Source organism: Euprymna scolopes, chromosome 21, assembly GCF_053919585.1.
Source record: "Euprymna scolopes isolate OS-2025 chromosome 21, ASM5391958v1, whole genome shotgun sequence".
Lineage (NCBI taxonomy): Eukaryota > Metazoa > Mollusca > Cephalopoda > Sepiida > Sepiolidae > Euprymna > Euprymna scolopes.
The window spans coordinates 92,078,608-92,092,040 of NC_136502.1; positions in this window are offsets into that span (position 1 = coordinate 92,078,608).

Consider the following 13,433-nt stretch of genomic DNA (forward strand, 5'->3'; position numbering starts at 1 on the left):
ATGAATGATAGTAATTCTGTGAAACTGCAGTAAATGTTATGCTACGAACAACGTGTGTGCATGTGTGAAGTTAGGAGACAATCAACGCAAAGTGGTCGATTATGACAATTTTTTTTAATAGGACCTTAATATTTAATTTAGATTAGGACAATATCTGTGCCGTCGGTTTCAAATCGAAACAAAAAGGGAGCCTATAGTTGGTCTCCTATGCCGGGCTTTCATCAGCCTCTGTTTATGTTTGTCTCCCTGAAAAATGAACTCACCACGTTTATTCCCTGTTTGTTTGGATTTAAAACAGACGGTACCGACATTGTTCTGATCTTCTGTACGACACACACACACACACACACACACACACACACACACACACACACACACAACTTTCAAATGATAATATACATTTGTTTGATATTTCATAAAAACTTATCCCGCAGAGTTAAAGACGTTTCGATAGTATAAACCACTACGGAAACGTTACATGAAACCGAAAGTATTGATGGAAGATCAAGCTCATGCATGGCGCCAATTAAAACAAAACTATAGGAATTCTTGCATAAGTAACTGATCACTTTTGTTTTTTTCTCTTATAATATTAAATTACAATATATATATATATATATATATATATATATATATATATATATATAGTCTAGGTATAAAAAAATATATATTTCTTGATTTATAATAATTCCATCCCTTTAAGAAATAATTCTTAAAAATTAAGCACTGTCTGAGAAATTTAAAAAAAAAAAAAGTCAGTCAGCTAGCCTTATGGCGAGATTACAACTTCTATAGATCGTCTGAATTAATGTTAAGATATGTTAATATGAAAATTTCCCTTCATTCCGCGGCGATTGACGATGGCCTATGAGATTTAGTCCCTATATAGGGGAGCCAAAACTGGCTTCGTTGCGAGGTTCGGATCCTTTGACCAGCAGCAATCGTCACTTCCTGCAATCATGAGTGCGAAAGCATGCCACACTAGTGTCTGTGGATATATATATATATATATATATATATTAGGAGGTATATTTGGTAAAAAAAATTATAATAAAAACAGGGGAAAGTGCTCAATACATTAGTAGAGCTAAATATGTGTTTATTATTTCGACCTCTGGGTTTTTTGCTTAAATCATTACAAAATGTTTCAATCAACGGGACAAATATATTATTCTGCGGATCTCATCAGACCTGACAAGATCGACAGGATAATTTTATTGCCCTGTCGATTGAAAGAACTTGTAATGATAAAACAAAAATCCCCGAGGTTGAAATAATAAACACACACGCACAATATATATATATATATATATATATATACACACACACACACACACGCACAATATATATATATATATATATTATGAAAGGAACTGTTATGTACGTGTGAGGGAGTTTGTTCTCTATGGACTCCGAAACGGCTGGGCCGATTTTAATGAAATGTCACACAAATGTATTTTACGTATCTGGCAGTGGTCTTAGGTTTTGCATCAGAATATATTCGATAAATATTAATAATCGAAAAAAAAATCAGATGCAAGAACGAACAGGCAATTTTGACCAAAGTTAACCCTTTATACAGCCTAACATCACACGTGCATTTCATGTCCACAAAAACAGAAATCAACGTTTTGCTCTTTGATATGGTAGGTGCGCATTCGAAATAAATGTTTCTATTTAAAGCACAACTGAACCATTATACGTGCTTCTTTTTTTTTAAAGCTTAAATGCAAGCCATTATCACCGCACAAGCAGTGAAGCCAGTCATATAAAATCAACAGTAGGTTCTTTGATATGGCAGGAGCACATTCGAAATGAGTGTTTCTGCTTAGAGCATAATTGAAACATGATACTCGACTTTTGCATTTTAAACTTTAATCCAAGTCGTTTAAATATATATATATATAAAATCAACAGTAGGTTCTCTACAGTGCAATGTAAACTACAATGGACGAAGTCGCTGCGGGAAGGCATGTGAAGCTACCTCCCAGTGCACCGCGGTCAATCGATTTGATTGAAAAATGGCCGATTTCGATGACAATAAAAATATGGGTGTGAAATATTCGTTGCTCAACATTTAATCATAGGCAACGTCAGGTCTTCCTGCTAGTGTATATATATATATATATATATATATATATATATATATATATATACTTTTTTTTTTTAGATATAATTATCCACTAACACGTGTTTTGTCGTCTACGGCTCATCAGAGTGGCTGAATATACCGAGATTGGAAAGAAGTCTATACTTCTACCACTGGGCTATCTCGCACGACTGCTTGGATATATTACGATTTACGTAGATGTTATTTGTTTGTTTTTGATTTGCTATACGGTTTGAATAAATCTAATTTACACGAAAGTGCATTTTTACCTAAATGCGAGTTGGGAATGATTTTCCCTTTTACCAATTTGGTACCTCCAAATAGGAACCGGCATATATATTGTTTTTAAAGTATAATTATCCACTGACACGTGTTTCGTCGTCTACGTGTCAGTGGATAATTATACTTTAAAAACAATGTATATGCCGGTCCATATTTGGAAGTACCAAATTGGTAAAAGGGAAAATTATTCTCAACTTGTATTTAAGTAAAAATACACTTTCGTATAAATAATTGAATTCATTCAAAACGTATCGCCAAAACAAAAGCAAATAAATAAAATACACACACGCACACACACACATATATATATATATATATATATATATATATCCCCCCCCCCAAAAAAAAAACAAAAACAGAGGACATTCAATTGTTTTTCTGAGCATTTTACAGTCAACGGAGAAAAGACCAAAGACCCTAGTGTTTTGATATGATGTTTTGAATATAATAAACTAGTTATGACCAAAGTTTCATTTCATTCGGACAAAACACTTAGAGTTGGCGCCCGTTTATTTTGGGGGGGGGTCACCCTATATATATATATATATATATATATATAGTTTTAAGGAACATTGAACTGTAGACGGGATGAGAGGAAGACATATTAGAACTGCTACTTATCATTTCCATCTATGCATACAACGGAATGCATTTCATATGCGGACGAGGGCATGCAAAGTCATACAATACGCCAAGTACAAAAGTGCAATAGGTTAAAATCTACACAAAACCGGATGTGATGTGCAAATCAGGAAATACATGCTATCCGATGATGAACTCCGTCGGGAATCAAACACAAACGTTTTCTGTGTGGCTTACTTGCCATATCATAAAGAAAAAAAAAAGAAGCAACTTCTTTATAAAAAAAAAATTTTTTAAAGAAAATCGTTCAAACATCAATTTCGAAAACGAACAGGATCAACATATACATTTGTACACATAAAGAGCTTAGCATATTTTCAGGTAGAGCTGCATGCCAATAGTAAAGAATTCGATTTAATCGTTTTCGAACTATAGTCTCGTGCTTCTAAAGACACACACGATTGTTTTATTTACTGATTATGTCCAAGATAGTCGAAACTAGTCGAGTCGATATTAATATGCAAGTGTCTTAATTATTTCAAAGTATTAAGATAGTACAATATATATATATATATATATATTATTATTATTATTATTATTATTATTATTATTACTACTACTACTATTTACTGTAATAATTATTAAATACCTACAGACACTGGGGTTTCATTCTTTCGGGAATCATCAGTGCAGGGTGCCACGATTAACGCCAGTCGAGGGATTCGAACCCCGGCAACAGAAGTCATGTCTGGCTTCATTAGCAAGGGCCCGAACCATTCGGTTACCGTCAACCGCGAGAGATACAGTTGAAATAAAACATTTATTGTTATTAAAGGCTTTTAACGTCAGTCAGAGAGTGATCTTATCATTATATGACGATCTGCGCGTATTAGCTAAGTTGACAGACTTTATTACAACTGAAAGTGCTCAACGATAAGAAACCAGTTTCTTAAAGGTGCTGACACACACACACGCACACACATATATATATATATATATATATATATATATATATATATATATATATATATATATATATATTGTAAATAACTATTTCAACCATTCGTGACCAAAAATAGAACATGCCACCATATAAACTGACGTACTTTAAAACAAATTTGCTAGTGAAACTCAATAACGTATTTAATGAATTTTTCTTTTCTTAATTTTCGTCATAATTTTCTAATTTAATTAATCAACATAAAATTTGCAACTTCTTTCTTGTGTTTTTAATATTTTCAGGACTATCCACCTTACTTACTACCAAAATGCTAGTTTATTTTGATGTCTTAAACCTCTTCCCATCCCACTCTTTTTGTGCCAATGAGGAAATTATATTTTAAAAAAAAAGTATTTGTACATGCTTTTTTTTTTTTTTTTTTTTTTTACAAAGGCATCACCACATTATCAAGGCCCAGAGGCCACTCAAGGATAAGGGTTAAAGAGTGTACAGTAGAAATTGGTCAATATAGTAATCATTAGTAATGAAAATTTGGTAAATTTAATAACTTATATGGAACGGCTCATCAAGAACTTATTTACTTTAGACTTGAACACAACCATATTGTAGTCAGCCGGAAAGCAGGAAAACGGAAGACAATTCCACAGGCGTGCAGTTCTAAGAAAGAAGCTTTGTTCATGGAATCTACGTTTAGGTTTAGCCACAGATAAAGAGTGGGGGAAATTATTGATAGTGTTTACAGCTAGACGAGTGTTTCTTGTGAAAGTTTGGCGAGGGGGGACCAAAGATTGAAGCTCAGTTGAACACTTTCCATGAAAATAACGATACATCAGAGACAAACTCGCAACATCTCTTCTGTGAGATAGAGGTTGCAAGGAGGAGAAAAGGACATCTCCTACGAGGCTACGAAGTCTATTTTGAACTCTATCAAGGCAGGACAAGTCCTTTCTAGCAGCTCCTGCCCAGATGTGGCAACAGTATTCCATCCTTGGACGTACCTGGCTCTTATATAGGTAGAGAATAGCATCAGCAGTGAGATATCTACTGGATCGATAGAAAGATCCCACCATTTTTCCAGCGGCCTTGGCAACAGATTTGATATACGTGTTCCATTTAAGATCAGGAGTAATGGTCAAGCCCAGAAGCTTGTCAAAACTTGAGGCCTCCTGAAGACGAGAGCCATTCATTTCAATTGATGACAAATGTGGATTAGAATGTTGATGATGTAAAGAGAGAAGCTTGGTTTTAGATGCATTAAAAGTAACCAGCCACTCCTTTCCCCATTGTACTACGTGCTCAAGATCAGAGGAGAGAGAATTGGAGAGAACTTGGTCGTTTACTGTCTTAGATGTGGTACCATAAGTGGTGCTTAATCTGAATTTTAATAAAAATTAATATCGTTTCCGAAACGATCGTACACTCAATCTGATTTTGTTTGCTTTTCCTTTTGAAAATGATTCATAATTTAAAATTATCAATCTTTATACTATATATACCAAAAGACGAAAGAGATAAAAAAAAGAATATAAAAAAGGAATGAAAAAAAAAGAGAGATTAAGATATGGAAAGATAAAAACCTGTGAGGAATAGATCGTTCAAAGACCTTACTTATCCTCCTACCCTGCCCATATTAGGTGACAAGATTTCTAATTTTCTAAATGAAATAAGGAAATTTCTTTGTGTCTTGAAATGTCAGTTTTCGAGGGTAATTCGTGGCCTGAAGACGTAATCTCCCCAGCACGGGTGATTACAGAAACATGTATGCACATATATAGCCACCAATGTTTGTAAAAATAAATTTAACATACCTGCTCTTTTTACTCATTGAGCACTTTTTGGTAAACACATGCTGTTTCATTGGATGTACTTCTAGGAAACTAAACTCTACTGCGATAATATATATATATATATATATATATATATATATATATATATATATATATATATATATATATAGCTTAATGCGTTAGGGGAAAAGAGAGAGTTCAATTACACAAGAGGAGACTTATCTGGATAATGCCAAGCTCAACAATTATCATTGGAGCTTACATAATAGAACAACAGGTGTATATAATCTACATTTCTGTCATTTCATTTAGTCTTTTTCGCTCCCAATGAACCCCACGATTAGACGCTGCATCTCCACCATGCTGCCTAGCATCTTCTCTACTCTTCTGATGAGAAGCATTAGGCTTCGAAATAGCTTGGCATAAAGAGTCCCTTCTATCCCCCAAATAATTGCTTGTATTCCCTTACTCAATAAATGAACCAATCGATATCCACCAATATATAGTTTTGTGTCTTCATTCCATACTCCTGTCGTTATATATATATACTAGCAGGTGGCCAGCATTGCTTGGTTGTAAAATACGCTAAAATATGATATTTTTATTAATGCAGAATTCCATCAGATTGGACCCACTATATAGTAATGATTTAAAAAGTTAAAAGAAAAAATGACTCGTGCGCCACCACCGAGAATCGAAACCAAAACGTTTAGATTACGATTTACTTTTTCCTTTGACGTTAATGCCTGAGCTATAGAGACATGTTTGCTGCAAGGCTAAAAATTAAAACACGCACCAATGGATATTACGTTACGCATGCATATTCGTAATGCCGTCGTTTACCTTCAATTGGCAAATTCCATTTTTTTAATTTTCACACTTTTGCCCCGATTTTTTCCAGCTAAAACCCAAATATGAAGTTTCGCATAGGTTCAAATATCCTATATATTAAGTTTCATGTCTGTAAACCAAAAACTGACAGAGGAGTTTGGTAGGCATTTTTTTAAACATACACACGCATACATAAATATATATATATATATATATAGAAAGAGATTTGTGTTTACTATAACTCTTTTACGCAAGTATAAATCATGTAGAATATCTGCATGAACATAATTACACGGAATTGTTAACTTAAGATGATCATTCCAATAAAAAAAAAAAAAAAAAAATAATAGGGAATTAATTAAAAATGAATGTTTAAAGGAATATGCAAATTAGCTAGATCTTTTGCAGATGAATGCAATTCCTCGACCCATATATAAAAAAAAATTGTATTTTCTTTCAAAATAAATAGAAAAAAAGGGTTCTTAATATGTATATCAATACACAAAAAATTAAAGGAGTGTGTAATTTTATATATATATATATATATATATATATATATATATATATATATATATATTAGCCATGATTACTTTACCAAATGAAAATGGGCGAACGATTCTGTCAAAATATCTTGGTTCAGCTTTAATGGTGTGCGTGTGTCCTTATATTTATAATTAGTGTGTTGGTTGGTTGATCCGCTATAGTATAAAGTAATCGGTGTTTTCAGTTTACGGACTGTACTGAAATAACAACGTCATTGTTTAGAAAGCCATTCTTAACATGGAGTCGACTTTTTAACTATCCTCTATTTTCACCTAACAATTTAATAAATATTTTTTAACTGAATTTAACTTGAAAATCCTATTTCCAATATATATATATATATATGTATAGAACGTTGCGTAAACTAAACCAGCACCTAGTAATTTTCCATTTTGTCTGAAGATGTTTTTTTATATATTTACTCCCTTGTGCGTGTTCATTGAAGCGTTCTAGTTGAATATCCGCGCGTGCATGTGGGTGTATGTGTGTGCGCGCACGTGTTTGTGTGTGTGTGTGTGTGTGTGTGTGTGTGTGTGTTTAATGCGTGGTTGGCTTTTTTTATACTCCCACCTCCCGACACTCAATGCCGTCAACAACGAAGCCATGCTCGTAAATTGAGAAGATACCCCAGCAGAATTGCGGGTGACGCGCGTGTGCGTCAAGAAAGTAACGCCCCCACCACCACTTACACTCCGTATGTAGAGAGGGAGAGAGATGGCCGTTCTTTACACAACCCTATACAGGGCCAAGTGGACTATCCTCTCCATAATGTTATATTCCATTTAATGACATTTTTTTTTTCGTTTAAGAAACGTAAAATAATTTATAATAGAATTTTATTTTTACTTCTTTTTTTTTTTCGTTTCTGAAAACGCAGGTTCTCGTGTATCTATGTAACTACGCTGAAATTACAACGTTATTCTTTAGAAAGCTATTCTTAATATGGGGAGGGTGGAGTGTTTTGTAACTCTTCTGTACTTTCACTTAACAATTTAACAAACAGAAACATTGTAAAAATTAAATTTAACTTGGAAATACTATTTTTTTTAAATAGACGGAACATAGATACATAAGCACTAAAACTCATATATATATATATATATATATATATATATATATATATATATATATATATATACACACACACACACTCCTGTTTTTGTTCAGTTTGGAAGCACAATTGAACCATTCTGCTTTACTTAGCTTAACGTCAATTCAAGCCAAACATTTTAAATATCTACAAATTTAAACGGATTTGAAATCAGTCACTTTCTGGTTTCGAATAGTCACAATCGTCTTTAATACATAATCAACCATTTTAATTCCATTATTGAGATTCAAAAATGGCCGACACCTGTTTACTTCGTGACCCTTCGAAATTCGGAAGTGATTTTTAAGCCGTTAGACTGCCAAATAGAGAATCGTGGTTTCAAACTAGATCGCTCTATTTCTGCTGTACTGTGGGTTCGTTTGAGCTTCGTAGCAAATTGAACAAATGAATCATTTCGAACGCGCCCCAGTTGTATGAAAGAACGCAAAAAAATGTGTCTGTTTGTTCTTTATGTTTTTTCTATACACGTTATAAGAAAGACTGGACAGTAAATGCACGCCTAATTATGTTGAATTCGACAACATAACAAAAACGAGGAATGTGTCAAGTCGTATTACAGTTGATCTGATCTGATGTATTGTGATGTGCTGTAGGTTTTTTTTTGGGGGGGGGGGGTTATTTTGGTGGGGGGTCATTTTATTCTTTATGTGTATATGTCTGAACTGCGAATTCAATTTAGACAATTGATCCGGCTACAAAAAGAAATAGAAAAAAAAAGCGGAAGAGGAGCTTCAGCTTCACACACACACACATATATATATATATATATATATATATATATATATATATATATATATATATATATATATATATATATATAGAGAGAGAGAGAGAGAGAGAGAGAGAGAGAGAGAGAGAGAGATGCAGAATACGGACCGTGCTGAAATAATAACGCAATTATTTAGAAATCTATTCTTAACATGGAAAGGGTTTGTTTGTTTGTTTGTTTTTTCATTTATTTATTTTGCTTTGTTTTTAACCTATTTACTTGCCTTCCCACGAGGGCAGAGTTAGACACAAGATCAGTTTTTAATGTGCAAGAAAATTCAGCTCCCCCAAAAAGGGGCACTCTGGAAAGGAACAAAAATAAAAATTGTCTCAGTTTAAAAGGATTTCTCCTCCACTGACCGAGGAAGGAAAAGTGAAGTGTAATATCGGAACAGATACTACGCTTTGTTCTTAGCCAAAAGGCCAAACACCTAACTAGTATATATATAATAAACAAAAATACCGTTAAATTTCTATTTAATTTGAAAATCCTATATATAAAAAAAATAAATTAAATTAATAACATGATCTGTATTCGGCATAAGTAACATATATACATATGTAGCCGTGCTAACTCGGCGTTGCCCGGAAGTCTTTATAATTTTGTTTTCTTTTTTTTTTTTCTGTTATAATTATTTCGTTTGCGTTTTTGCTTATTTTATTTTTAACAACTTATTTTTAAATACGATTCTCAAAAGTTCAATTTAATTATTACAGTATAGTTTTTGCCATCAAGTTATTATTTAACTAAATGACAATAAAACTAATTATTTTTATTATTTAACTAAATGACAATAAAACTAATTATTTTTATTATTTAACTAAACGACAATAAAACTAATTATTTTTATTATTTAACTAAACGACAATAAAACTAATTATTTTTATTATTTAACTAAACGACAATAAAACTAATTATTTTTATTATTTAACTAAATGACAATAAAACTAATTATTTTTATTATTTAACTAAATGACAATAAAACTAATTATTTTTATTATTTAACTAAATGACAATAAAACTAATTATTTTTATTATTTAACTAAATGACAATAAAACTAATTATTTTTATTATTTAACTAAATGACAATAAAACTAATTATTTTTATAGCTAAATGTTGCTTTAATCGGTTTATAAAATAGCGTCCAAAACTTTCCATCTTAAGGATGTGCTAAGAATTTCGGTAATTTATTTCAAATACGGACCGTGCTATTTTTTAGATAGGATTTTCAAGTTAAATTCAATTTTTTTACGGTATTTATTTTTTCTTTTAACTGTTAGGTGGAAGTACAGAATAGTTACAAAACGCCTTCCCATGTTAAGAATGGGTTTCTAAATAAAAGCGTTATTGTTTCTACATGGTCTGTATTCTGAATAAGTACTGAATTTAAATGGCAGAAATTACTTTTTATTCCACAGGTTAAAAATTTCTTTAAAATTTCGAAAAGGGGTCACAAAGTAAATATTTTGGTACTTATGCACCTATGTTACCGTGCTGAAGTAACGTTATTATTTAGAAAGCAATTCTGTACATGGGGGGGGGTCCTAACTACTTTAATTTAACAATTTAATAAACAAAAAAATACCGTAAAAATTTAATTTAACTCGGAAATACTATTTTAAAAAAAATAATAAAAAATAGCGCGGTAACATTTTTTTTTTTTACGAAGGAATGGAAATGCGTTATGGTTGGTGTAATTTTCGTAAATTTTTTTTAATAGGATTTTTAATAAGTTATTTTTGGTACTTTATGCTATTCCAAGTTTTATTTCAATAAATAATTGATTAAAAATAAATAAATAGTAATGCGTACGTCGTGTAGAGGGTTAGAAAGACACAGACGTGGGAACTGGTCACAGAATTTTAGTAAAATAGTTATACGTTCAATGTTTTCACTGCACGACACGACCAAATAAAATGGTCATTCACGGCATTTAATATATAATTTTTTTTTTTTTAAATATATAATTACTTGTTTTATCCTCAACATGAAATATATACGACGTGCTTTTTTTTCACTATTTTTGGTACTTATGCACTTACGTTACCGTGCTGAAATAATGTTATTAGAAATCTATTCTTCATATGACGAGAGGAGGGTGTTTTGTAATTTTGCTGTATTTTCACCTAGCAATTTAATAAAAAAAAATATCGTAAAACTTGAATTTAACTTGAAAATTCTATTTTAAAAAATAGCATGGTAAAATAAGTGCATATATATATATGTGTGTGTGTGTGTAAAATGAATGTTGTTGTGGTCACTGCGTTAGTTAATTAAACTGTTTGCGTTATATTATATATATATATATATATATATATATATATATATATATATATATATATATATATATATATATATATATGAGCAAAAATAAAGACAGTCAATTTGTTTACGATAACAGCAACTGTACAAGTCTACAGAGAGGTATATAAGTATACACATACCTTAACTCAAGAAATAGACATCTCTGGGCATCGTCTTAAACGTCCTGTTAAAGGTAACATAACCAAAGCCATCCACACCTGCCGGGATATATAGGTAAAAAAAAAAAATCGTCGCCCGGAAGATAAAACAGGTGAAGGTTTTTTTTTAATTTTTTGTTTGTTTTATGTTGTTTGTTTCTGTATTTTCTTTATTTATACATGTATATATATGTGTGCGTGTGTGTGTGTGTGTGTATGTATGTATAGATATGTTGTTGTTGCTGTTGTTGTTGCTTTAAACACTGTCAGCAGAAGGTCGACCGGCCAGAGACGCGATTATGACTGTTGAGCATCTTGCCACATCCAATTGTTAGCTACTGCAGATGCTGGCCTTAATAGTATTGCTACTTTTAATTGTACTAGTAGTAGTATTGTGGTGGTAGTAGTATTAACAATGGTGTTACGACTACTACTACTTATACTGCTACTATGATTACTACTGTAATTGCTATAACTGCTATGTGCACGCACACGCAACTGCACTATAATACAGCCGATTTTTATCTAATCTGTAGCCCGTGAGTCTAAAGTGGCTGCTCTCTCTCTCTCTCTCTCTCTCTCTCTCTCTCTCTCTCTCTCTCTCTCACACTCAAAGTATTCCTCTCGTACTCTCTTCATGTGTATATACATATGTGTATGTTCTAAGGTTTCCTTTGAAGCCAATAGCACTTATCTCCCCTTTCTATTTCTACTTTCACTTTCATTTTCACCATTCACCACGTGTTTGGAAAAAGAATTGAATGTTGCACGTGGAAGTATATAGGTATGACTAAAAATATACAGAATGCACTCATTCATTCATTCTCTCTCTCTCTCTCTCTCTCTCTCTCTCTCTCTCTCTCTCTCTCTCTCTCACACACACACACGTACGCGCATGTATTTACTAGACGTTCTCACCGAATTCATTTCGTTATAGTGATTCATGCGACTGATGTCTGTACAGGTGCATGATGTGTCCAGAATCTACCTGCTCGCATGTTTAATTCGGCGTTTTATGTCATTCTAGACTTGTTGCCTATGAGTTTTGTCTATTCTGATATCTCCATACTTGTTAGGGTCCATGTCTTTATTTATGTATGAGCAACAGCCAACGACAATAAACAGTACACGCACACACACACACACACACACACACACACACACACACATACACACACACGCACACATATAGGTTAATTTATTACTATATAAACATACATGTGCGTTGTTGTGTGCCTGAGTGTGTGCAAATATGTTTTTTCCACCTTTTATTTATACCAATCCTTTAATTTGGGAAATTCAATGTAATTACAGAGTATATACCGTACTTTGAGGTAATTGCGCAAAGTCTGGGGTAATTGCGCCAACTAGCTAAAAGCACTTTTTTTAATTGGCGAAATTACCCCAAAGTACGGTACATATACACATGTATATATATATATATATATATATATATATATAATGTGTGTGTATTTATGTATGCATATAGATATGTATAGATGTATATGTAAGTATATATATGCATGTTTATATATATATATATATATATATATATATATATATATATATATATATATATATATATATATTTAAATATGTGTGTGTGTGTATTTATTTATACCGTACTTTCGCGTAATTGCGCCAAGTCCAGGGTAATTGCGTGAAATAGCTAAACGTGCTCTTTTAGCAACGATGCACATAAAGAGCACTTTTTTAGTTGGCCCAATTAACCAGATTTGTTACGATTACACAAAAGTACGATAACAGTTAATTGAAAAAGTCTATATTCTGTAATTTATGATGTTTATCATATTACAACCTATTTCTTTAAGTAAGTATATATGCACAATACTTGATAGTACCTGTTTCGTAACGAACATTCATTCAATTGTTATATCAATCAAGGATTGATTTTTATTAAAATTCATAATATAATAATTATATTATAAATTATAATGATTATAAAATTTATAATATTATAATTATATTATAA